Source organism: Puma concolor, chromosome C1 (assembly GCF_028749965.1).
Source record: "Puma concolor isolate L17-30 chromosome C1, mPumCon1.1.hap2, whole genome shotgun sequence".
Classification (NCBI taxonomy): Eukaryota; Metazoa; Chordata; class Mammalia; order Carnivora; family Felidae; genus Puma; species Puma concolor.
The window spans coordinates 131,768,208-131,795,612 of NC_141674.1; the positions used below are offsets into that span (position 1 = coordinate 131,768,208).

General features: G+C 36.3%; 1 long non-coding RNA gene across 1 annotated transcript in view; it reads right to left on the reverse strand.

Moving 5' to 3' along the window:
- Nucleotides 1-22,330, reverse strand: part of LOC147578444 (uncharacterized) — a 52,972-nt gene extending 30,642 nt beyond the window's left edge. Inside the window, exon 1 of the long non-coding RNA XR_015254275.1 lies at nt 22,272-22,330. This is a non-coding gene — a long non-coding RNA (uncharacterized LOC147578444). The remainder of the gene's footprint in view (nt 1-22,271) is intronic.
- Between the last annotated feature and the right edge of the window lie 5,075 nt (nt 22,331-27,405).

The following is a 27,405-nucleotide window of genomic DNA, read 5'->3' on the forward strand; positions in this document are numbered from 1 at the left end:
TAAAAGAGTATAAGGAGACTTTTGGGATAATATAAACTATTATATATCTTGACTTTTCTGTGAGTAAATACATGTTTTAGAACTCATTAAACTGTGCACTTTAATTTTTTTATGTCTATTTACTGAGAGAGAGAGAGAGAGAGAGAGAGAGTGGGTGAAGGACAGAGAGAGAGGGAGACACAGAATCCAAAGCAGGCTTCAGGCTCTGAGCTGTCAGCACAGGGTCCACCATTGGGCTGGAACTCACAGACCATGAGATGATGACCTGAGCCTAAGTTGGACACCTAACCAACTGAGCCACCCAGGTGCCCCCAAACTGTGCACTTTATTTTTTTTTAATTTTTTTCAACGTTTTTTATTTATTTTTGGGACAGAGAGAGACAGAGCATGAACGGGGGAGGGGCAGAGAGAGGAGACACAGAATCGGAAACAGGCTCCAGGCTCCGAGCCATCAGCCCAGTGCCTGACGCGGGGCTCGAACTCACGGACCGCGAGATCGTGACCTGGCTGAAGTCGGACGCTTAACCGACTGCGCCACCCAGGCGCCCCCCACACTGTGCACTTTAAATGAATGGAGTACATTGTACAGGAATCATACCTTGTTGAAGTTCACGCAAAATTTAGTTTTTCGTGCTCCTTTTTTATAGAGGGTTTCTATCTCTTGCACTTTTACTTGTCTTTCCATGCTTTTACCCTGTCTTGGCACTAGAAAGACACAATAAATTATGCAAAGAACTTTCTCACATCTGGTCTCGAATTATGTACTAACCCAGGTTAAAAGCTTGAATGTGCAGTAGTCAAGTTATTTTCCCTCCAAACTTCTACTATATTAAGAAATGTATTTCTGTAGCTTCCAATATGTGACACTGCCTAGGTTTAGCTTTCCCACTTTACTGGGGAAATGAAAGCAATATGCTAGTAATGGATATTCATTGACTATGTGCAATTACCATTCAGAGCCACACAGATAGGACTGAATTCCATCACCTTCCCTCTGCTATGTATGTGAAAGCCATAAAATGGTAATTTAAAAAAGGCAGAATTTAGTAAGTTTTGAGGAAGGGCCTGCTGTGGGAGAATTATTATGTAATGAGAGTTTGTTCTCCAAAAGTAAGGCCTTTTAACTAGGAGTTTCATTTGCCAAATATGGACTCCCACTGGAATGCTTGGTTAAGACGTTGCAGTGCAATCATAGTTTTGGGGATGATGAAAGGTGTTGCAGAGGCAGTTCCGTAAGCAGCCAAACAATTTGGTACTTCCTCTTTTAATCTACTGGTAGTTTCCTTGTGACTGAAAGCATCTTTTATTTGTAAAACACAAACAAAAAACATGTAGAGATGTGTTTCATTTTATCGGAGCCTCACCACAGTCTTGTCTATTAAATGAAATGGACATTATTTTTATTTTGGTGGATAAAAAATAAAACCGAGTCACAGAAAGAACTGCATGAAGGGCAGTGAATGCAAGTTTAGAGCATTCAAGCTTGGATTTGGATGCTAGTTCTGCCAGTTTGCAAAGCAATTCTGAGTAAAGCACCATCTATTATGTTACAATTTTTAACCTTGTTAGTTAAAAAAGGTTTATTAAGTTTCCATAGGCAAAAACAGTATCCTACTGAAAAGATCAGGAGATAATCTACTGTTTTGAAAAAAAAAAACCTTTCTAATCCTATGCATACTGCCAAAGGCTGTGTGTGGGCAAAGCCAAACACATGTCAGGTAGGATGATAAAGCACTACATTTTTAAGACAAATGTAAATGTAACACCACCTGAAAAATTCAGATACCTTAGACTCACTTAAAGCACTTGTGAATTGACAGAAACTAATGATTGTAATAATCCTTAAAATTAATGAGTGCTACATAGAGTTCATTCTCTGATTCAACATGAACTCTGAGGAACCTCGTTCTATAAAATGATGAGAGGTAATTCCTAGCTTATTTACATCATGTTACATTTCAGGAGTTATGGGAGTGATCACCTTGATAGAAGATTGAATTCTTTTGAACCTAAGTTACCACATAGGGAAACCTTATTCTGGATTATTTTGCTTTACACCAGTGCTAACCATGTCTCATTTTAACAGCAAAACAATGTATTTTCTAATATACTTTCAGAGTGTCTCCTACAGTCAGGCCAATTATTTCATTGGGTTTAAATGGATACTGCAGGCAAGACTTCCAAAACAAGATGGCATATTTAAGAGCATTCATGGGCTGTGAACTCAGATTGATGCTGGATTGATTCCCAACTCTAATATATTCTTTTTGTACATTCACAGATCAAATGCTTTGCTTTATCCAGAGTGTTTCTTTACCTGTTAAATAGAAAAGCTAATACTTACCTCGTAAGGTTGTTGTAAAATTAATATTTGCCAATTCTTTATAACAATGCTAGTTCTCCTCTTAGGACATGGAAGACAGATAGCTACTTTTCAATGTTCCTTCGTCCAATATTGTTTTGCTGAATATCACATTTATATTTGTGCCTGCTAATTTGTTACAAATATTGATTACTGTTGACAAGATAAATAAGTCCCCTAGGACTCTGTAAAATTTCCACAGGACAGAAAATAACTATTTGTCCTCATGTTTCTAGGGACACAAGACTCCTAGTGTACTTGACATGTTATTTATTGTCCAATGAGGTAATCCAGACTTAGAACCGTCAGTGGTCCCTTCATGGGAGGGGTTATGCTTTGCAGAATCAGCAAAATATCTTGGCAAACTGCTAAGATTACATTATTCCTTCAAGGCTCAGTTTGCTCTAAATGTTTTGGGGAGAAAAGTCTTGAGGCTTTATTAGAACAGTAGATGTATTCTTTCTGCAAAAACACAAGAAATCTTAGAAAGACTATGCTAGAAAGAGATCATGACCTCCAAAGCATGTTTCTCTTCTGAAATCCAAAGACACAGAAAAGGAAATAAAACTTTTTTTTTTAATTTCTTCTTTCCTCTTTCAACCAACATTTTTTGAAAATGTATGTGCTCAATACTGTTCTAGTCAGTGAGGATATAGGAAGACACAAAATAAATGGGTAGTGATATAGACACAAAATAAATGGGGAGTCAGGAAGTAAATAAGTAATTAGAATTTCAAACGGTAATAAATGCAATGGAGAAAATAAAGTAGGATCAGGAGGATAGGGATTCCTGAGATGGGGTTGCTATTTTATTTTATAAAGTGTAGAGGGGAAAGTTTCATTCAGAAGACAGTATGTGAGTAGAAGTGCAAGAGGGCGAACTGTAGAAAAAGCTGGGAAAGAGCGTTCTGGAATTTATAGATAAAGAGACTGTTCTTTTTGAGGTTCATCAGGAAGGCCAGAATGACTGGACTGGGTGAGGAAAGGAGTCTGGCAGATGGGGACTGGAGGTAATGAGAAGCCAGATCAGTAGGGGTCTCCCTGGCCATCGCAATGACAAGAGCTGTTATTTAGAACATGATGGAAGGCTAAGAAGTCTTCCATGCCGTGGCCTGATGTAATCCGGTTTGTTTCTAAACTATTTCCCTGATTTGTCATTTGAGAATAGACTGTAGAGGGAGTCTATGTGAAAGCAAAACCACTCAGGACGATTGCAAAAAATCCACATGAAATTCAGTGATGACTTATACTTTAGAGCGAACAGAAGATTTGATGAAAAGTAGTAAGACTCCACTATTTTGAAGGTATTGAAAGGACTAAGCTTTTCATTTGGTTTTGGAATATGAAATAAAAAGAAAAGTAAATTTTGCTGTTAGTAACTGGTAGGGTGAAGTTCACATTTACAGAGACTGGCGGGGGAATGTTTTTATTTGAGTAGTAGAAACATTTCAGATTTATGATATTAGACATCAAGTGAACCTACAAGTACAACAGTGCATTGAATTTATCCTGAAAAGGTCATATGTCCATTTTAGAAATAAATATTGCTATAGTCTCTAAAAACAGCATGAATGACATTAAATACTGTTTTAAATTTTCAATAAAATAATAAAATATCTTAAGAGAACTGTAATCTCTAAAGGATCTCTTACTAGGGACTCTACAAGTCATCCAATATGTAAATCTATAGGACCAAAATATTAAATTTGTAAAATTACTTCAGGGCTTAACTCCTGAGGCCTTTTACCTTGACCGTATGATCTTCCTTTTTGCATAAAAGAAGAAAGACAACTAATATTGAGCTTCTACTGTGAGGCTAATAGTTTATAAACCCAATTGCTTTTAATTTTCACAAGAACTCTATGAGTAAGAAATTATTATTTCTGTTTGAATAAGGAAACAACGTTTCACTCACTAAGACACTTATGCAAAGATACCCAAATAACAAATAGAGTGCAGGTTCAAACCCAAGGGCCCTTATAATTTTTGAAACCATCCTACTAAAACCTTTCCCATTTGGTTGCCCATAGAGTGAGGACACTAGCCATGCAGAATTAGAAATAAACCAACCACTCATACTGCATTGACAAAGACCGATGGTATTGAATGGGAGCTGAAATGGGACTTTTATTTCCCTTTGATCAGGCTTCCTCATAGATGAGGATTTGTGTATTATAAAACCCTGTGTTATTATGGAACCAGTTTCAGAGGAGTTTCAATCCACTATTCACAGACAATTTAATTTGTATATTCAAGATTTGCGCCACAGATAATCTCTCCCAGTTCTCTCCTTTTCCCACAGGACTCTTTAATTGTTCTAGCACTTCCATGTGGTACTTCTCCAGCCATGACTCAAACACTTTAAATGACTGCATTTATTTTAAGAAAAACTTTAGTGCCTATAAAAACAGCATGTTCTCCCGCAGCACATCTGTTCTCCCTCTGAGTTTTATACTATCACTTTGCCAGAGGTTTTACCCGCTATTTCAAGGGAGCTTGGTTGCTCTGATTCAACTGGATCCTTATCTGCACTAAGTATAATTAGCTTAAATACGTAGGACCAACTGACATATTTATAATTGTATGATCCTTGCCAATGTCTAGAGTCCTCTGTTCCTAAAGGCCGTCTTCTGTGAAAAGGAAATGGTAGTCTCTGCTTTGCACGATTCATGTTTATTTACTTTGCAAAAGCTTTCCCTTCCCTTTGGGTTGTAACCGTGTCCTTTCCTGGTATTCTCCTTTAGTTATACTTCAGATTAATGACACATTATTGTTTTCCTCTATTTACACTGGTACCCAAATCTGTGTACTGTATTGCTTTCTTATATTCCATTTCCTTCATTCAGGACTCTCAATGACGTAGGGTACTGAAAATGAAGAAAAGTGGTTTAATAATTTTGGGTGGGATACTTATATTTGCATCAGATTTTGAGAAATGACTCCATCTTACCTTAATATGTGTTTTTCTAGTCAAATCTCTTGGCAGAGCCTTGATTAAATTTAATGACTGTGTCACTACCTTAATATGTGCCACTTCTAGTAAGTTCATTGCAGGGATCATATTAATTCTAAAGCACGGATGTATTGGGTCAGGTTTGGTCTGCTGTGGAGTCAAATAAACCTCTAAAATTTCATATAGATTGACTTTCCCCATCTTTTAACTTGGCTATCTGAAGTTTGCCGTCTCCACGGTTATGACAGCAGGGACAAAAGAGAGATGTAAGAGGTTCTTAACCACACCTGCCAAGAAGTGACATGTTAGTTCTGCTCACAGTTCATTGGCCAGGAGTAATAACATGGCTCCAATCTAGTTGTTAACGACCTTCAGTGAGTACCAAATTTCTATTTCTCCTCAGTAATTGAGTATCAATTCCTCTATATGCCATCTGGATTCTACTGTTTCAAGGAGGCCAAATCCCAGCCTAGCAATTCTGTAACTTAAGAATTTTACAGCAAACAATAAAACCCTAACAAAGAAATTCATAGCTGGAACATAATATCAGCAGAAGTTAACCTATTTTAGAACCCGAAGAGTACACAAATATAAATGAGCTTATGTTTAATGATAAGAAACATATTATCCTCCTTCTAATAAGTATGCAAAAAGTATCAATGGCTTTTATAATGGTGCATCATGGGATTTGTTTTTATTTTAGTAAATAATAACTCTTAATAATTCATTAACCTCCATTAACTCTCAGCTATCACTAAGTGATAGTATTTCTAAGGATAAGAGTTTTAGTTGCTAGAAAAATACCTTGCTTGTAAGCTCTGTATGGGCACTTAACATTTTTAAAGATAGATTTCTTAAAGTCACAGGAATAGATTTCAGAAATCTCAAAGATTTTGGGACTTCCGCCTTGAACAATGATGTCTAGACACCAAACTGCACTTTCCTTTGCTGCTTTTGTATCTTTGCAATAAAGAGAGCACACAAATTGATGGTCTCTAAACATTTGGAGTCTTCTACAATAAAACAGATTCGACAAAGATTGTCACAAGATAACTGAACAATATTGGAAGGTAAAGAAAAGAAAATAAAGAAAACTGGCAAATGTTTGGTCTCTTTAGTGACAGTTTGGATTGTTTGGATTTTTAATGCAAAGTGAATTCACTACAAAAATGTTTTGCCATTGGCATTACGCAGACAAAGAGGTCACAATGAAAGTGAGAGATGAAGCAATTTCTGCATAATTGCAGAAAATAGTCCAGATAATATACATGTGTCTATAAAAATGTACTCTGTGGTATGAATAAACAAACACTGTGCATTGGTGAAAGCCGAAAAAATTATGAGTGAGATTGTATTTGTGTGTTTTTACTAATGACAAATTTTTTCTCATATTATTTTTAATTCTTTAAATATTTATTTATTTATTTATTTTTGAGAGGGAGAGAGAGAGAGAGAGAGAGAGAGAGAGAGAGAGAGACAGCAAGCAGGGGGAGGGACGGAGAGAGAGAGAGTGAGAGAGAATCCCAAGCAGGTTCCACACTGTCAGCGCAGAGCCTGACACAGGGATCAAACTCATGAACTGTGAGATCATGACCTGAGCGGAAATCAAGAATTGAACGCTTAACTGACTGAGCTGCCCCTTTCCTATTATTTTTAAATTGAAATTGGATTTTCTTTTCGTTATAAAAAAGTACATGTTTACTACAGAATATTTGGAAAATAAAGAAAAACAGGAAAAACAGGAAACTACATCTGCAATGGTATTAAAACAGTTCCTACGTTGCATGTTTGAGCTATCTCTAAATTTTTTACTATTATAATGAACATTTAAATACATGCCTTTATCCATATATCCTGTTTGTTTACTGAGCTGATTGTTGGTCCAAGGTAGTTTTTGATTCTTACTAAGAATTGCCAAGTGGCAGTGGCAATCTATAAAACAAAGTGATGTTTTCGTTCTTTTACATTAATGAAATATACACATTGCTCATAGAAAAATTAAAGCTTGGATTTATAAAGAATACTTTATGAAGGAAGGAGAATCTCACTGAATGGAGAAACTCAAGGTACTTCTTACATCAGAAGTCACTGAAGACACAGCATGGTAAGTAGAGCAGGGACAATGCAAAGGCTTTTAGGCTGGTAATATATTCCTTATGGAAGCAACTGTGAGTAACTTTGATGGTAAGGTGAGAAAAGCAACTCTGATTTATAGGATGTGAAAAACAATTAGCATCTTAAGGAAGGAAATTACTGAAGATTGTTCTTAAGAATAAATGAAGATATTGCAGAAGTGTTTAGAGTTTCTAATATGATTGAAGTAGAAGTTTAAGAAGCATTTTTAAGAAATTGGATTTTTTTCCACAGGATTGGTTAATGAGACCACCCAATCAATACTGGTTGAGGAAAGAGCAGAACATCAGGGAACGTGAAATATTACACCAGAACTGTAAATGTGTTCAATTATTCATTCAGATTCCATATGTCTTGTCAATTTTTTAGTAAGGCACTGTGCTGGGCAATATAGATACAAAGATTAATAAGAGCCAATTCCCATGCTGTAAGGATTCAGAATAAAGGGGGAAGGATAATTAATTACTTACCAGGTTTATATAATAATAATAATATTTAATAATGTAAATAATAGAAAAATAACAATGGAGGTCAGATGGAGCAAATAAAAAAAACATAAAAATCTTTGTGAAGGGACATCAAAGAGTCAATGCAGGTGATAATACAGGGGTCAATTGAAAGGTTTATAGGAGTCTGTCAAGAGGAAACTTTTCTGAGAAGCATTCCACGCAGTTGGGGTAGCAGGGGTGGCGGGGTCGGGGGGGGACATGTGGAATCATGGAGCCATAGAGAATGATGCATCCAGGGAAATACCATTCATTTAGTAGGGCTGTGGTTCTGGAATAACACAGACTCAGATGGAAAGTTATGCAGATTCATTTTTGAAAAATCTATTAGGAGCTTGTGTTTTATCAAGTTGTGTCAGAAAGTCAATGAAAATTTTAAGCAGGGAATTAATGAGCAAATTGTGGATTTGTCCTGTTTCATGTGTCATACAAGTACTACATCACATATATTCATAGATAAGTAGTTCATCTAAGCTTTTAGACTGAATTCATTTGTACAGTCCCCTTGATTTTCTGCCTTAATATATTTATTTCCTGAATTTTGAGAGAGACATTTTAAGCAACAAAGTGGATGAACTGCTCTCTAAATGGCTTGATTTAGATGCTCCCTACCCCTTACTCTATAGTAGATGATTATGATTATGACATAATATGTAATGAAAATCTATGGGACACCTGGGCGACTCAGTTGGTTAAGCATCCCACTCTTGATTTCGTCTCAGGTCATGATCTCTCTGTGGGATAGAGCTCCACATTGGGATCTGCCCTACAAGCATTCTCTCCCTCTCTCTCTGCCCCTCCCCCATTTGCGCTCACTCCCAATCTCTCTCTCTCAAAATAAATTAATAAACATTAAAAAAATATGTAATGAATCCCTATTCAGCTATAAAAACAATAATAGGTGTTTATACACAAAACATATTGTGCAAATTGCTTTTTTTCATCTAAGATCCAACATATATTGAAATATCAACATATGTACATAAAGTATATATATATATATATATATATATATATATATGGCATACATATATAATTATAATAGATATACTATCTTAGGTAAAAAAATATAGAGTCGAGTAATCATTTGTATAAAGTGACCTGTTTTTATAAAAATAAAGGAAGTCAATAAAAACTTACAGTGTGTTATATTAGTTCTTAGCATACAAAATTATACATTTCTGAAAAAATACAGTGGGAACTACTCATATTATTTACCACTGAGAGTGGCAACAAAGAGAATTTGAGAATCAGAAAATATTTACTGCTGACATTTCACTCTTCTGTACATCATTTTCTATTGTAATCATATAAGAAATATTTATACTTAAAAACGGTTTTTCTTCATTATTACTATTAATTAATGTTTACATTGGAAGTATGTGTATATGATACCTCAAATCCATTTGTAAATATTCCAAATGTTCTTAAGAAAAATGTGTATGTCAATATTTCAGTAACAGGATTTTATGTCTATTGGATCAACCTTGTTAATCATGTTACTGAAATTTTTTCTACTCCTACTCATCTTTTTAGACTCTATGACTTATTAGTTTAGGAGGAGTATGTTAAAATATCACCTTATCATGTCAATTTACCAATTCTATTAATTCTGTCAATGTTTACTTCATGTGATTAAGACTGTATTGTTGGGTACTGCATATATAGGATAAATATATATTTTTGACCAGTTGTTCTTTTTATCATTACAGGGCTCTGTGTTGACAGCTCGGAGCCTGGAGCCTGCTTTGGATTCTGTGTCTTCCTCTCTCTCTACCTCGCCTCAGCTCACACTCTGTCTGTCTCTCTCTCTCTCTCAAAAATAAATAAACATTAAAAAAGGTTTTATTTTAACGTACTTAACTCTACAAGTGCAAGTTTTGCTATGGACATGAGCAGTTGGAATTCTCAATTGCTGATGGGAGTGAATATTTTATAACCACCTAAGGAAATTATATATTTGAATGAACCAACTAAAACTGAGTGTATGTATTCCTAAAGATCCAGCAATTCTACTCCCAGACATGCACTCACACACATGACTACCTAGACAATGTATATAAGCATATTCATAGTGGCATTTTTATCATATCCTCAAATTGAAAACGCCCCAAATATCCATCAACAGTAAATGAGGTATATGAACTGTAGTAAATTTATAAAATCAATATTATAGAGCAGTAAAAATGAACTCAACCACATGCATGAATCCTACAAATTTAATGTCAAGAAAAGAAGTAAACCCTAAAAATTACTTATAAGCAATACTAAACCACACAGTTAGAAGTGAGAATAGTATTCAACTTTAGTAATAAAAGAGGGGTAGTGATTGAGAGAGTATGTGAACAGTGCTTTTAAAAGTTGGCAATTATTTTTCCTTTGACCCTGCTGATAGTTATATAGGTTTTGTTTGTGGCAATTCATTTACCAGCACATGTATTTATGTTTTTGTACCTTCTTATATATTTGTAATACTCAATAAGAAAAAAGATAAAATTTTCAAGAAATAGAAGTAGATAAATCCTTCTAAACCTGTAAAACATATTTATCTCACTTGCCAAACCAGAATGTTTAATGAGAAAACAATGGAACATTTCCTAAGAAAAGTAGGATCCTAACACTGTTATTTTATCACTTTTTATCAGTGGTATTATACAATGCATTCAGATAGGAGGATGAAGTTAAAAATTAAAAATAAATGCAGAAAAAAATTAAAACTCTTATTATTTGTATAATAATATAATTATTTCTAATTCTGTAGGTGTGACATCCAAGTGAAGCACCTAAAAATCTAACAAGTTAGACTCAACTATTAAATTAGCATAGACAGGGGCGCCTGGGTGGCGCAGTCGGTTAAGCGTCCGACTTCAGCCAGGTCACGATCTCACCGTCTGTGAGTTCGAGCCCCGCGTTGGGCTCTGGGCTGATGGCTCAGAGCCTGGAGCCTGTTTCTGATTCTGTGTCTCCCTCTCTCTCTGCCCCTCCCCCGTTCATGCTCTGTCTCTCTCTGTCCCAAAAATAAATAAACGTTGAAAAAAAAAAATTTTTTAAAAAATAAAAATAAATTAGCATAGACATCAATAGCTTTTCTGTGTACCATTTAGAAGGAAAAATGAAAGACAATTCACCATTGACCCCAACAACAACAAAAATCAAACTCCTAGAAATACAGTAAATAAGAAAAGTGAAAGATATGGATGGAATGTTTTAAAGCACTACTAAAGGACACAAAAGAATTCTTGAACATATGGAAATAAATATAATATTTTTAGCTAAGAAGATTCACCATCATAAAGGTATCAATTTTCCTTAAGTTATTTTATGAGACCACAAAATGCTATTTTTGTTCTTTTAACTATAGTTCATATGGAAAAATAGACTAATAAGAAAAACTTGGGAAATTCTGAAGTAGAAGCAAAATGAGGGAAAGACTGTATCTTCCCGGGACTGACATGCCTATTAAGGCTCAGTGTACACTTTCATTAGCAAACGGAAAAGCCAATGTAAACACATAGAATTCCAAAAATAGACCAAAATATATACAGGTATTTACTACAATATAAAAGCAGCATCTCAACTTAGGTAAGAAAATGCTGGAATTATCCAATAAAGAGTATTGACAAAACTGGAATTGCATTTGAAACTAATTTTGATCTATGCCTCACTGCACAGAGGAACAAATTCCAACTAGACTAAAAATTTAAATGTAAAAATAATCAACCTTTTTAAATATGAGAATAAAACATGGGGAAATTCCTTTATGATCTCAGAGAGAGAGAGAAGTGTATTTCTATGTCTCAGAATCCAAAAAGCATAATATAATAAATTGATTAATCAACTGAGACCATGATTCATTGTAACAATTAGAAAACTGGTATGTTACCAAAATCACATTTTAAACCCATTTAAAAACACACCTAGGGAAAGGACTAAATAAATTAAAATTCCACTTGATCAGGGCAATGACAATAACCAACCGCTTTCTTCACTGGAGGCATCTGTCAGTTCTGGGCATGGACTAAGGATCAGACATGACCGAAGTAGTGGGCGTCTGCTAGGGAACAGAGAAACAATGGGATCCATGGTTGTGAAAGCTGGCATAACAGACTGCTAACTAGAGGAGCCCCAGATGCACGCCTGGCATTCTCCATGAGAGACTTCTTAAGATTTGGGGTAGAGCAGAATGCTGGAAGGCTAGGTCTGAAACATTTAAAAGGGTAAAGTAAAATCCCTTTCAGCCTTTGGTGCTTAGGAATCAAAGCCCCTTTAGACAAGGGGACCTGCTTCAAGTACAAAATGCCTCCTTAAGATATGCGCCAGACTCAAAGGCCTGTGGGTGGAGGCTAAGGAGCTAAACTCTAAATCCAAAAGGCAGAACCCAATCTGGAAATATTCATGGCTAAGGAGATAAAAACCATTGAACTCAACAATCAAAAACCCAGAAAGGCCATGGATGAGGAATAGGGGAAAAACCTAAGTGAACAGAATCTTACTAAAACTACAACCCAACCTAAGCTCAACTCCTAAGTAGCTAAGGTTACCATCATATCACCTTATTTGCTAGCAGTGGCAAAGAAATCACTTTCCCGTGGAAAATAATATTACTGCAGGTTCTACAATTCTCTTACACACGTATCTGACATATAATTAAAAATTAGATAAAATGTGGTGGAACTTATAAATGAAGATTATAAGTAAACAATAGAAATAATTACCACAGTTCTCCAAGGCTCTTGCAGCCAAACTGGGCCCAGCAGGGTTACACCTCTGGCCCATTACTGCCCAATGAGAGGTTCTACTGAACAAGTTTTGCTTGCTGATTTACCATCACCATGACTGAAACTTTCTCAGAACTTTGCTGCAGCCTGAGGCTCTTCCTACTTAATCATATCACTTTGCTCAGTCTTCTATACAGGGATACCATAGACTAGGGGACTTTAGCAGCAGGAATTTCTATCTTTGCTTCCTTCCTTCTTTCCTTCCTTCCCGCTTTCCCTCCTCCCTCCCTCCCTCTCTCTTTCTTCTTCTTCTTCTTCTTCTTCTTCTTCTTCTTCTTCTTCTTTTTTTTTGAGAGAGAGAGAGAGAGAACACAAGGGTGGAGGGAGGGAGAGAGAGAGATAGAGAATCTTAACCAGGCTCCATGCTGAGCATGGAGCCTGACACAGGGCTTGATTCCACAACCCTGGGATCATGATCTGAGCAGAAATAAAGAGTTGGATGCTCAACTGACTGAACCACCAGGCACCCACAGGAATTTACTTATTATAGTTCTGGAATCTGAGAAGTTGAAGATCAAGGTGCCAGCCAATTTGGTGCCCAGAGGAGGCCCTCTTCCTGTCTTACAGATGGGTGTCTTCTCCATGTACCCTCACATGATGAAGAAAGCTCTGGTGTCTTCTTCTTATAAGGACATTAATCCTATCACAGAGACCACATGCTCATGACCCCTTCTAAACCTAATTACCTCCCAAAGGACCCACCTCCAAATACTACTACATTGAGAGATAGGGCTTCAACATATGAATTTTGCAGCAGTAACCCTTCTTTCCCCATCTCCCTTCAGGAGAGTTAGAGTCTTACTGCCATCTTAAACCATTCCCTGTTTACTTCTGCTTCTTCCACAAGTGTCTCCCCCAACAAATACCTTGCACATCGAATTCCATCCCGGCATCTGTTTCTCAGAGGATCCAAAGGACATAGATAGTGCAATAAATATCTAAATAAACTATCACTATGCTTAATTTGGAGGCCAGTATAAAGGGGCCAGGAATGCAGAGCTAATTTTAATATTAGTTTTAGAAAATGTCAAATCATAAGTAAATCTGTTTTTTTTTTTTAAAGACCGCTAAGCTGCTGGTAGTCCTTATCTATTTCTGATTTTCAAAGCCATTACTTCCCTCCAAGGCTGAGAAATCTGAACTTCTTAAGCAGTAAATGTGAGGACCAAATCTTCACAAATGAGTTGTTGAAGGTGAGTGTAGTGTAAGGCCTTGTTATGCCCAGAATCCATGATCCCCAAAGACCACCAGGGAACCGAGTCTGATGCAAAGGCAGAGAGCCTTTATTCGAGCTAGCTCGAGCTCAATCCCCTACCTGCAATGACTCATCGGTGAGATACCGGAGAGAGAAAGAGCGCGGGTTCCAAGAGCACAAAGGTTTTATAGGGATCATGGCCTTAGCCGATTGGCTGGGGAAGGATAGAACAATGGCTGCCAAGGTGTGGTCCCAGATCAGCAATTATCAGCGTCACCTGGAACTTATTAAAAATGCAAATGTTGGGCCTGGTGGTCACAGACCCACTGAATCAGAAACTCTGGGGGTGGGGCTCAGCAATCTGTGTTTGAACAAGTCTTCCAGGAGATTCTGATGCACCTGAAGTTTAAGAACCACTGTGTCTGAGGGTCTCTAACATGTTTGGCCTCAGTGTATACAGAACGTTTCTCACTGGTCACCTATTAACCATTGGCTGTCAGCCTTGCTGTGCTATATAAATACCTAGCACCAAACACCATCCCCAGAGACTCTGATTTAATTGGTTTGGGGAGGGGTAAAATGCTCCCAGGTCATTCTAAGCCTGGACAGGGTTGAGGGCTCCTGCCTCTGGCCCCTACCTGAGAGAAGCCCTCCCTCTTCTACTCACACTTTCCATGCCTCTCACACTCCCCTTCCTCCCACCTTAGACTTCGGAAGAATGCATCAATCGGTAGTCTGCTTTCTTAGAAAACATAAGTTACTCAAGGGGAGGAGGCGTGGTCTGAGGTTTGAGCGGGAACTTCTTTCTGAGGCCATGTCGGGGACATAGTTACTAGTCGGCTGGCCTAGGTCTGCTCTTTCAGCCTGACAGTTGTTCTTTTTCTTTTAAGAGGCATCTATTTCAAAGAGGTATCCATTTCAAAAACTACTATCTCAAATAAACACTTACCAGCCACACAACTAAAAAAACCCAAAACAACAACAACAATAACAAAAAACACCCAAGTCCTCACTGAGTTTCCTTTGTTTTAGGGATCTTGGTTAATCTTGATAACTGAACATTTGGATCACTTGTTTTGTTTTTTTTTTTTCTCTCTCTCTCTTCTGGAACTTAAATTACCACTCTTACGTTCTAAATTCACCAATGAAGAATGAACTCTTGAAACCCTAGTCCCCCACCCTCCACCCCAATAAAATCACAACCACTGGCACGTTCTCTCCCTCTCTCTACCTGCAACTTCATTGTGTGGCCCCAGGGGTTCTATGTAATTTTCAGGTTCTGTAACTAATATATTTTTATTTTTTTCAAAGTTTTATGATGGTTGGTGCTGAAGGACACCTTGCAATCAAAATAAGAACCATGAAAGCTGGTCCAACCACAGCATTGGTTATTGATAGGCTGAGACTGACCCAAAGCAATGAGCAAAGTAGTGAGCAGTCTACTCACATCATATTTGCCAGAATCCAATTCCCACTACAATAAAATTGAATAGCTCTAAGGTGCCTGACTGAAATCTTCTTGGAGCTTAATTACACAATGATGATTTTCTTCTGCCATCCACTGATAGGGATATGCCACCACTTACTTAGTCTACCAGCCTACAATCCAATGGTTGCTACCGTATAGAATCACATAAATTGAATTTTCAGAGACCCAGCCTTGGTGTTGAGGGATGACATGGAAACGGAGATGCAGACACACCAGTCATCCATAATTATAGAATTTGTACAACTACTCTAGAATTCCCAATCTACTAGTTCTTCCCCATTATACTCTACCAACTATGGGTATATGTAAGTAATAGTCAATTTGGTGAGTAAGATAATACATGGGTTTAGATTATCAACCCAGACACGAATTAGAAATGTATATTAAGTTTTACTTAAAATTTCCAGAATATTTGCTACCAAGAGGCTCACACAAAGCAGAAAGAAATCTTTTAACTTCAAAGGCAGATCCCCACGTAGTTCCTTCCTGTATTGGAAATGTGCTTCAGGCCCAGAAAAGATGAGATTTCTAAGTCAGGTTCATGGAGTTCCTCAGACAGCAGGAGGCATTTAAAGAGAAGTGTAGGCTTATACAACATTCTCTTCAGCGCCATGCCTCATAGTTCCTTCATCCTATTTAATAAAGATAATATATATCCAGAGAGATCCTATTAAGGGCATTTCCCACATAAGTCTCTTCTTCCTAGAGAATATCATTGGTCAATTTACCTGAAGGTCCAGATGACAAGGAGATTAGACTTGGTCACCTGCCTTCTATTTGTACCCCTTACCTATCACCTCTCTAAGACAATGAATAGATCAAGATTAACTGGCCTAACCCCATTCTCCTAGTGAGTAAAAGATGTAAAAATGGGGTCTGGGAAATAAATTCAAAGGAAATGGTTAATAGGAAATGAGGACTAGATCTTGAAGAGATATTAAAGACAGACGACTGGGAATTCAATGCCATTCAGAGGCAGTGTGGTTTATTCACAAGAGATGACATCTAGACTTCACATTTAGGTGGTAATAATGATCGTTCTTGTTCTTTTTTTCCTTCTTTTTCTTCTCCCTTTTCTTCTCCTCTTCCTTCATCTCCTTCCCTTTCTCCTCTTCTTCCTCCTCCTCCCCTCCTCCACCTCACCTATCTTCCCCTTCTCCCTCTTCTCCTACTCCATTGCTGTCTTCTTCTTCTTCTTCTTCTTCTTCTTCTTCTTCTTCTTCTTCTTCCTCTTCCTCCTTCTTCATCTTGTTTTTAATCTCCTCCTTCTCCTATTCCTTCTTCTTCTTCTTCTTCTTCTTCTTCTTCTTCTTCTTCTTCTTCTTCTTCTTTTCTTTAATCTCTCTGGGCTTGAGCTTCCTCAACAGTAAAATAGTGATGATATTTCTCCACAGGAATACTGAGGCTCTAATTGAGGCAAATTATGTGACAGTGCCTAATACTTTGTAGGAGCACATTAAATGTTATAATTTGTCTTATTTTTCTTTAAAAAAAGCAGGAGATAATTTTTGGCTGTAGTTTCTCTTTTTAGTGTACATACTACAGGCATCCAAAATATTTGCCATCTCTTCTTGTATGCTTTACCAGTTCTCTAAGTACATTTTATATTCCTTTGGGGAAAGTGTAGTTGGTCTTACTGACTACAAAAGTTTACAGACTAAAGAGGTCAGATGTCAACTCTACTGCAGACTATTTCTATAAAACTAAGTTAGATTTATATGGTGTTTTTAACTAATGCTGCCTCTCTAAAAACCAGGACAGCATTAGGAAAATCGTAATGTATGAATTAGGGGTCAGAGAAAAGGCCAAATAATTAATCGACTTCTTTTTAGCTCTCAACCCTTTGGTACAGATGATAGCAATATTTGTGAGACTTGATAGCATATATAGAGCCATACCTAAGAAAGCTCTTCTCTCAGGCTATGAAACTTTCCTGCTAAATAACACAGACTCTTCTTGAATGAAATCAAAAAGGAACCTCACTTGCTATCACTGAGGGACATAAGTCAGATAGTAATGACGCTCTGTGCATTATGGCAAGGTCTCCAACCTACAACTGTCCTTATGCCATAGGGAAAAATAAAAGGCAGTGCATGAGGTGCATATCAAATTGCTGCTATTTTCCAGAAACATATATCCTAGGCTGAGTCACTTTGAAAAGCAAGTAGTTGCTCTCTAGGAATGTGCATTTTTATGTGCACACATATCTGCTTTTAATCTTATAACACTGCTCATCTAATTAAATTTTGTATCAGGGTAATAGAGATGTCCTCATGAAGATAAAAAAAAAAAAAAACTAACAATGTATACCATATCTGTCTCACTTGAGGTTTCTAAGAATTCCAGCACAATGTTGTGATTCACTTTATGTCTACAAAAAGTTTTTTTTTTAATGTTTATTTATTTTTGAGAAAGAAAGCATGAGTGGGGGAGATGCAGAGAGATTGGGGGACAGAGGATCCAAAGAAGGCTCCGTGCTGATAGCAGAGAACCCGATATGGGCTTGAGCCCACAAACTGTGAGATCATGACCTGAGCTGAAATTTATATTGGAATCAGTCTTGCCACTAGTAATTTTGCACTGACCTCAAGCTACATTGGACTTGAAGTTATTTCCTTGCCTGGTTATATTTTAAATATTTTAAAAGTTAAAATTATTTCTGGGATGCCTGCGTGGCTCATTTGGTTAAGTGTGTAACTGTTGATCTCAGTTCAGGTCATGATCTCACGATTTGTGGGGTCAAACCCCACATCAGGCTCTCTGCTGATAGCATGGAGACTTCTTGGGATTCTGTCTCTCTCTCTCTCTCTCTCTCTCTCTGACCCTCCCTATCTCTCTCACTGTCTCAAAACAAATGAACTTTAAAAATGAAAATTATTTCATGGTAGGAATCTCACAAAGAATAGAATGTTATAATTTTTTTTGGCAGAGTCCTTGTATATTCTACTCACTTCAAAGTATTGGTCTCCCAGTAAATGATGCTCTTCTGATGAGTGTAGCATTAGAGTATTGATTAACCGTGGTAACTGAGTGTCATGATGAAGAAACCATGTTCTTTTGAAGAAATGAGACTATGATATACTAACAACTTGGGCCTTTGGTTGGACCCCCATGCTTTTGTTTTATTTTATTTTAAATGTTAGCAGTCTTTATTTTTAAAGCAGTTTTTGTATTTACAGAAAATTGAACAAACAGTGCAAAGAATTCCCATATACTCCTTCTCTCCCCTCTCAGGCTTTGCCTTATTAATATCTTGCATTATTGAAGTACATTTGTTACAAATGGTGAACCAATCATGATACACTATTAGCTGAAGTCCAGAATGTCCATAGGATTCATTTTCTTGTGTTGTCCAGTTCTATGGGTTTGACAAATGCATAATATCTACCAGTACAGTAGTATACAAAATAGTTTCACTGATCTAAAAATCCTCTGTGTGCCAACTGTTCATTTCTATTCTCCTTAAAACCTTTTGTAACTACGGATCTCTTTACCATCTCTAGTTTTACCTCTTCCTGAATGTTATATAGTTGGAATGACAAAATATGTATCATTTTTACTATTTGTTATTAAGCAATATGCATTTAAGTTTCTTCCCTGTTTTTTATAGCTTTAATAGATTTATTTTTATTGCTGAATAATATTCTATTATAGGAATGCAACACAGTTTGTTTATCCATTTCCCCTTTTGAAGGACATCTTGGTTTCTTACAGTTTTTGGAAACTGTGAATAAAACTGCTGTAAAGACTCATGGGCAGGTTTTTGTGTGGATAAAATTTTCAACTCATTTAGAGAAAAACCTAGGAGCATAATTGATGGATTATACTGTAAGCCTATCTTTCACTCTATAAGTGACTGCCAAACTATCATCCAAATGCTTTTTCCATTTTGTATCCCCAACATCAGGGGGTGAGAGTTTTTGCTACTCTACATCCTTGTCAGCATTTTGCATTATCAGATTTTATTTTGATTTAGCCATTTAAAATAGTTTATAATGGTATCTCCTTTTTTTTTTTTTTTAATTTGCAATTCCCTAGTGACATATGATGTTGAACATCTTTTAATATTCTTATTTGCCATCTGTATACATTCTTTGGTGACATGCCTGTTCAGATCCTATGCTGATTTTTTAAAAATTGAATTGTTTTCTTATTGCTCAATTTTAAGATTTCTTTGTATATTTCAGATACAAGTTTGTTATCACATATATGTTTTGCAAATATTTTCTCTCACTCTCTGGCTTGTCTTTCACTCTCTAAACCATGTGTTTTTTTTGCAATTTAGAAGTTCTAATTTTATTGAAGTGTAACTTATCAATTATTTTATTCATTGATTATGTTTTAGGTGTTATATCTAAAAGGTCACTGCCAAACCTAAGGTTACCTAGATTTTTTTCCTAAAAATAATGTTTTTTTTTTGTTTTACACTTAGCTCTATGATCCATTTCGAGTTAATTTTTGTGAAGGGTGTAAGGTCTGTATCTAGATTCATTTTCTTTGCATGAGGATGAAAAGTTGTTCCAGCACTGTTTCTTAAACAGACCATACTTCCTCCATTGAATTGTCTTTGCTTCTTTGGCAAAGATTGGTTGACTATATTTGTGGGTTTATTTCTGGGCTCTCTATTCTGTTTCATTGTTCAATTTTTTTCTATTTTTTTTTTTAATTTTTCACATTATCTTGATTACTATAGATTTATAGTAAACCTTAAAATCAGGTAGAGTCAATTCTCTAACTTTGTTCTTCTTCCATGTTACATTAACAATTTCAGGTCTTTTGTCTTTTTCACATGAACTTTAGAATTAGTTTGACAATAGTGACAAATTATTTGGTGGAATTTTGAGTAGAAATGCACTGTATTTATAGATTTGGAAAAAGCTGACAGCTTGAAAATTGTGAGTTTTCTTATCTATGAACATGGAATATCTCTCCATTTATTTAGTTCTTGATTTCTTTCATCAGAGTTTTGTACTTTTCCTTATATAGATCTTGTACATATTTTGTTATATTTATACTTTAGTATTTCAGTTTGAGGCAGGGATGTTAATGTAAGTGGTAAAGTGCTTTTAATTTCAGATCCCATTTGTTTATTGCTGGAATATGGGACATTGATGGACTTTTATACATTAACTTTGTATCCTGCAACATTACTATAATTGCAAAGTAGTTCCTGGAGTTTTTTTGTCTTTTTTTTTTTTTTTTTTTTTTCAGATTTTCTACATAGACAACCATGTTATATGTGAAAGCGGATCATTTTATTTATTCCTTTTCAAATTGTATGCTCTTCTTTTCTCTTTCTTTCTTTCTTTCTTTCTTTTCTCTCTGTCTCTCTCTCTCTCTCTCTCTCTCTCTCTCTCTTTTGTCATATTGCTTTAGCTAGGATATCCAGTACAATGTTGAAAAAGAGTGTGAGAGGGTACATCATTGCCTTATTCCCAATCTAAGGTGAAAGTATCTAGTTTCTCACCACTAGGTATGTTCTTAGTTGTAGATTTTTTTGTAAGTGTGCTTTATAAGTTTAAAGAAGTTCCCCTCAGGGGGTGCCTGGGTGGCTCAGTCGGTTGAGCGTCCGACTTCGGCTCAGGTCATGATCTCGTGGTCCGTGAGTTCGAGCCCCGCGTTGGGCTCTGTGCTGACTGCTCAGAGCCTGGAGCCTGTTTCAGATTCTGTGTCTCCCTCTCTCTCTGACCCTCCCCCGTTCATGCTCTGTCTCTCTCTGTCTCAAAAATAAATAAACGTTAAAAAAAAATTAAAAAAAAAAGTTCCCCTCTATGTCTAGTTTGCTAAGAGTTCTTATTATGAATTGGTTTTGATTTTGTCAAATGTTTTTTCTGCATTTAACAATATAATCCTATGATTTTTTTTCTGTAATCTATTGATATAATGGATTGAATTCATTGATTTCCATATGTTGAACAAGACTTGTATACTTGAGACAAATCTCACTTGGCCATGGTGTATAAGTATTTTTATACATTGTATTTGATATGCTATACTTTCATTAGGTATTTTTGCACCTATATTCATGAGAGATATTAGATTTTCTATCCATAGATTTTAGGGTAATATGGGCCTCATAGAATGGGTTAGGAAATATTCCTTCTGCTTCTACTCTCTGCAGGAGATTATGGAGAATTGGTTGCATTTTTTTTCCTAAATGTTTTAAAGAATTCACCAGTGAACCAATCTGGGCCTAGTACTTTCTGTTTTTGAAGCTCATTAGTTATTGATTAATGTGGTCCTATTCAAATTGTCTATTTCTCTTTGTGTGAGTTTTGATAGATTGTATTTTTCATGAAATTGGTCCATTTTGTCTAGCTTAGCAAATTTAAGGGCATAGTGTTTTTCATAATATCCTCTTATTATCTTATCTAAGATAAGTAATGGTGAATCCTCTTCTGCTATGATAATTTGTCTTATTTTTCTTTCTTGGTTAGATACTCATTTTATCTTCTGGCTTTTTTTTTTTTTAAGCACAGTTATGTACTTTTCTCCATTCTTGAGAGAAAGGACAGTCATACACGTTGTGGAAGAGTATTGATTTTGCCTTTGTTAGTGAACATTGTGAACAATAAATGGGAAGGAACCTTATTATTGTTATCAAACCCAAGTATGCACTGTATAAAAGTGAGAATACTATTAGCTCCCAGGTTATAGATGACTCTACTCTGTACCCAAAACAACAAATGGGTTGTTATGTCCTTTCTTTTAAATTCCAACAACTACCTAAATTGGAGATTAAGCTTATTTTACAGAGAAAACTCATACTCAGATAATATTATCAATGCATAATCAAATGATATTTCCTAAATTATAAAGGAAAAAGAGTAACAAGGCAAGATTCTGAATCCATACCTTTCAGACCTCAAAAGTATCCTCTTTCAACCCTTCTTTGTTTCTTGAGATGATTCAACTTCTACTGTCCTGAGCTCTGAGTACTGAGGAGGAAAAAAAGTAAAATGATCCCTGTCTTTTAGCATAATATAAAACAAATGACATATTTTATATTGTGAAAAATATTGTTACTTACCTACCTATTAAATTGTTTTAATCTTTATGGCTACTCCAAAGGCAAAAAATTTGGTGAAAAAAAATCAGTAAATTGTGAATACATTTACAAAGCTTATTTGAAAGTATAAATCATTATTACTAAAGCTGACATATGTTATAAAGAAATCAATAAACAAATACATTTGATATATTTGATAAAATATATTATTGATATGTCTAGAATCCTTTCTAGATATGTGCTATTTCGTGTCATTAGTGAAGCTAGTGATTATAAATTAGTCACAGAGAGGGGGACCAGGTGTCTCAAGGTCATTGATTTTACTGATATGTTGATTATTATTATTTATTACTATTACTATTATTATTTTGGTTTATGACAGCTACAGAATTAGTGACTATTAGGTACATCTTTTTAAATCACTCCTAGACACACAGTCCATTCAGTAGATATAGGTTTGGGGTGTCTTTTTATCAAAAATCTCTTAGATAAATTTGAAGAAGGGACAAATTAAAGGCCACAGATACATGTTTAGCACAAAGAGTATGGCTTCAAAAAATATTTCTGATAATAAAAAATGATTATGATTATTTTTCATACATGTATATCTTTGCAAAAATTAACAGTGGCTTACCTAAGTTCTTTATTAATTTTATTAATTTTCTTCCTATAGATGTATGGGAAATAGGGGAATCAAAGGCCTTAGGCCTAAGGTCTAAGACAATATCAGATATCGAATAAATATTTTATTCAAAGCTATTCTCCAGGACCATACTTGTCAAAAAAACTCCCAAGAGAAGGTTAACAGAAATTGGCAGTATATGTTGGGAGAAAGGTAGAGAGAACCAGAACAAAGAGAGCAGGAAGAAATGGGAATTAAAAATGAACAAACAAGACAGCCTCAGAAGGTGTGCCTCCTTTCTCGAGGAGTCAAATCTCCCATCTGATTCTTGTTAGGCTTTCCTTGTATGAGATATGAGCAAGTTGGGTGGGGGGGAGGTTCATGAGGGAGCATGAGCAAACTGACGAAATGTTTCAGGGAGGAGACAGATTCTTGAATGAGGTAACGTAGACCTCTACATCATTTACCACTTAGATTTCTTCTCTATTTGAATTTTCAGCCATGATAAAAAGTTTGCAATTTCTGTAGTGTCACAGGAAAATCCCCCATGGCATTTTGTAATTCCCAATTTCCATAGCTGATTTCAACAGTCTGTCAAACTTCTGACAGCTGTAGCTTTTCTCTTCCGGAACACTGGAAAGACACTGTGTTAGAATATTATTTTGATAAATTAATGGGCCTTATAAGAATTCTGAAAGGCAAGAGACCAAATTTCTCTGCAGCTACACATATGGGGCTGATGGTTAAAGCTTAGGATCCCAGGTTTAGGATCTTTGGGAACAAATAAGTCTCAGTGTCAGATTGATGTAAACATTCTTAAGTAGAAAAAACTTACAAATCCCCATACTTGAGGGTCCACCTTAGAATAGTAAAATACGAATCTCTGAGATAAGACCTAGGTATGCAGATGCGTGCACACACACACACACAGATGTATTTATAAAATATTTGATTTCAATATATAAAATCATATATGGTTTTAATATATAAGCAAGGTTTAAAACAATTATTCCAAGACTAAAGAGAAGAAGATATCAGGTTTCTTAATGTTTATTTATTTTTGAAAGAGAGAGAGAGATTGTAAGCAGGGGCGGGGCAGAGAGAGGAAGAGAGAGAGAGAATCAAAGCAGCCTCTGCACTGTCAGCGCAGAGCTGGAAGTGGGTCTCAAACTCACAGGTTGTGAGATCATGACCTGAGCCGGAACCAAGAGTCAGAAGCTCAACTGACTGAGCCACCCAGGCTTCCAAGGGTATCAGTTTGATAGGAAATGAAGGAGTCTGGGAGCTGAGCCCAAGGTTTATCAACTAAAGATTTTTTGTCTACTATCAGGCGCCATTAGGACTCTTAGCAGGGATCCACATATTGTTGCTTGGGATGATCCACTGAGAAATTGGGTTTGGAGGTACAAGGCATCTCCAAAGAAGAAAAGGGTCAGACACTGAAACCAGTTTCCAGACTGAGTAGAATCTGCATTCCCAATGCTGTCCCACCTACACCTGTCATTATTCTACTATACTCTAGGACAGGGATTAACAAACTACCATCTGCAAGCCTAATTTGGCCTACTGCCTTTTTTTGCATGGTCAACAGGCCAAAAACAATCTTTGCTTTTTTAATGTTAAAAGAAAGCTCAAAGAAAGAATATATTTTTTTGACATAGGAAAATTCAATTTCTATAGATGAAGTTTTATTGAATCACAGCCATGGTCATTTGTTTGCATATTGTCTGTGGCTATTTTCACACTATGAGGCAAAGTGCTACAGAGACTGCAAGGCTCATAAAATCTAAAATATGTACAATTTAGACTTTCTACTACGTTCCTAGCACTGCTGTAACAAATTATCACACACTTGGTGGCCTGAACAACAGAAATCTATCTTCTCCCTGTCCTAGAGGCTAAAAGTCCAAACTCAAGGTTTCATCAGAGTTATGCTACTTCCAGAGGCTCTAAGATTCCATTCTCTGCCTCTTTCAACTTCTGGTGGTTCCAGGTATTCCTTGGCTTGTGGATGCATCACTCCATTCTCTGCCTTGGTTTTCACGTGGCCTGTGCCCTGGGTATTCTCCACCTGTAAAACATGCACTTGTCATTGGATTTGGAGAATAACCCAGAATGATCTCATCTTAAGATTCTGACCTTAATGACATCTACAAAGACCTTTTTTTTTTTTTCCAAGAGGACACTTTATATCTTACTAGACTCCCTTATAGAAAAATTTTGTCTTGGTCTAGAATTTTAACTCAGCTATGGGAAAATGAGACTCTGGGAGAAAGGGATGGTAGACTGTAAGAACGTTTACATTTTGCTAGTGTGGGCTTCTGTTTTATTCAAAAGGGACAGGAAAGCCTGTTGGCTACTGGATGACTTTTACAGACAGTGAAGAGAATGCTATTGGTGAAATAAGGGCTAATTTCACCCACACATAATTCCTTATTTTCCAACAACTACTACTTAAAATATGCCATATGTCAGGGAATTGATAACCAGTCCAGAGATTTGCCTTAGGTTTCAAAAACACCAGTAAATGCAAAGAAACAGGACCATGTTAAGCCGAAACTGCATAAGTAACTGACCTAGCTCAATTAAGACAACCCACTGACAGCCATATTCTCTTTTTATTGCTCTTGTTATGACTTTATAAAATTGAATCCTTGCTAGAAATTTGATCAAAGGAAATATTATGAAGTCTCTTCGAACACCCAGGGGGTGTCCTGCTGGCTTCCTAGAAACATGGAGGTTGGGATTCTGTCAGAATCTGATGGCATGCCTTCCTGAGCCATGACTGTTTCTTTAAAGGCCCCTTTAAGGGAGGTAACACACTGAGTGTTCAATTATGATTACAGCACATCAAAGATAGTAAGAGCTCAGCCTGGACTGTGGTGTCACTGTGGGCATCTGGATAGCCATAAGCCAGGAATCCTGCAGATGGAGAAAAACAAAAGACAGCCTTGGGCCAAAGGGAAGGGCTGGACCAGCACCCAGAATTCTAGACAAAAGAATCAGGCAGTTTGGACGTCTGCCTCCTCCATGGATCTGTGATTAAGAGGGTGGGAAGACATTTGGCTTTCTGGCTGATTGTTGGGTAAGGAGAATAGGAGGCAGAAATGCTGTCTCTTTCATGGTGTCACTGTAGAGACCAAAGAAGGTTCAGCCCTAGAATCTGGAGGCAGCATTAGGGAGTAGAGTACCCATCAAAATGGAAATTGTTTATAGTGAACACAAAAGTCATCTAATTTTCCTCAGTAGAAATCATTTTAATAAGAAATGGAATTTAACCTAAGAGGTATTTCTTTGTGAGTGATAAGATGTGAGAGATAATTGAAGCATAACTGAGGACTTTATAATATGTCCTAAAAAAGGTGACACTTTATGGGGCGCCTGGGTGGCGCAGTCGGTTGAGCGTCCGACTTCAGCCAGGTCACGATCTCGCGGTCCATGAGTTCGAGCCCCGCGTCGGGCTCTGGGCTGATGGCTCAGAGCCTGGAGCCTGTTTCCGATTCTGTGTCTCCCTCTCTCTCTGCCCCTCCCCCGTTCATGCTCTGTCTCTCTCTGTCCCAAAAATAAATAAACGTTAAAAAAAAAAAATTTTTAAAAAAAAAAGGTGACACTTTAATGTAACTGTGTAAAAGTAAATATACAAATATGCATAAGTATGTATGAGTATGCATATAAATGTGTATATACATACAAACATGTATATATAAACACATAATACACATTTAAATATGTGTATACATGTATACATACTCATAATAACCATATAAACACAACTGTTCAAATGCATAAGTATATATAATGGAACTGTAAGTGTAAATATATAAATAAAATATAGTTAATACATATAACTATAAAATCAACTAGATAGAAGGAAATCATACCTTGACTGCTATGAGATTGTTTGGGTGAAGGGGTCAATAAAGCACTGATGTCTAATGAAATTCACAGCATCATCTGAATATTCAAGGCATGAGGAATCCTGACCAATTGACATAATCTTGACATTTTTGTTGTTCTTTTAGGGTATCACTTTAACAGGACCTGTAGATGTGAAAATGAAGGCACGTATTTACTGTTTTTTTGTTTGTGTGTTTGTTTTTTGCCTTACAGCAATGAAGACATCTAAAATAAATTGTTTTAATTGTGATATAATATTCTACATAGAAATAGAAAAAATGGACTAATTTTAGTGGAATTTTACTCATGCAAGTTAAATAACTTTTTTTCTAGATCTAGATTTATTCTTTTTCTGCCCAAACGTTATTTTTTCACAAGATATATATCTTTATCTTCTTATGTAGGCATTCGTTGCAAGACGTTCCAGAGCCAGTGATAGTTTATGAAGGTGCAGTCCTGGT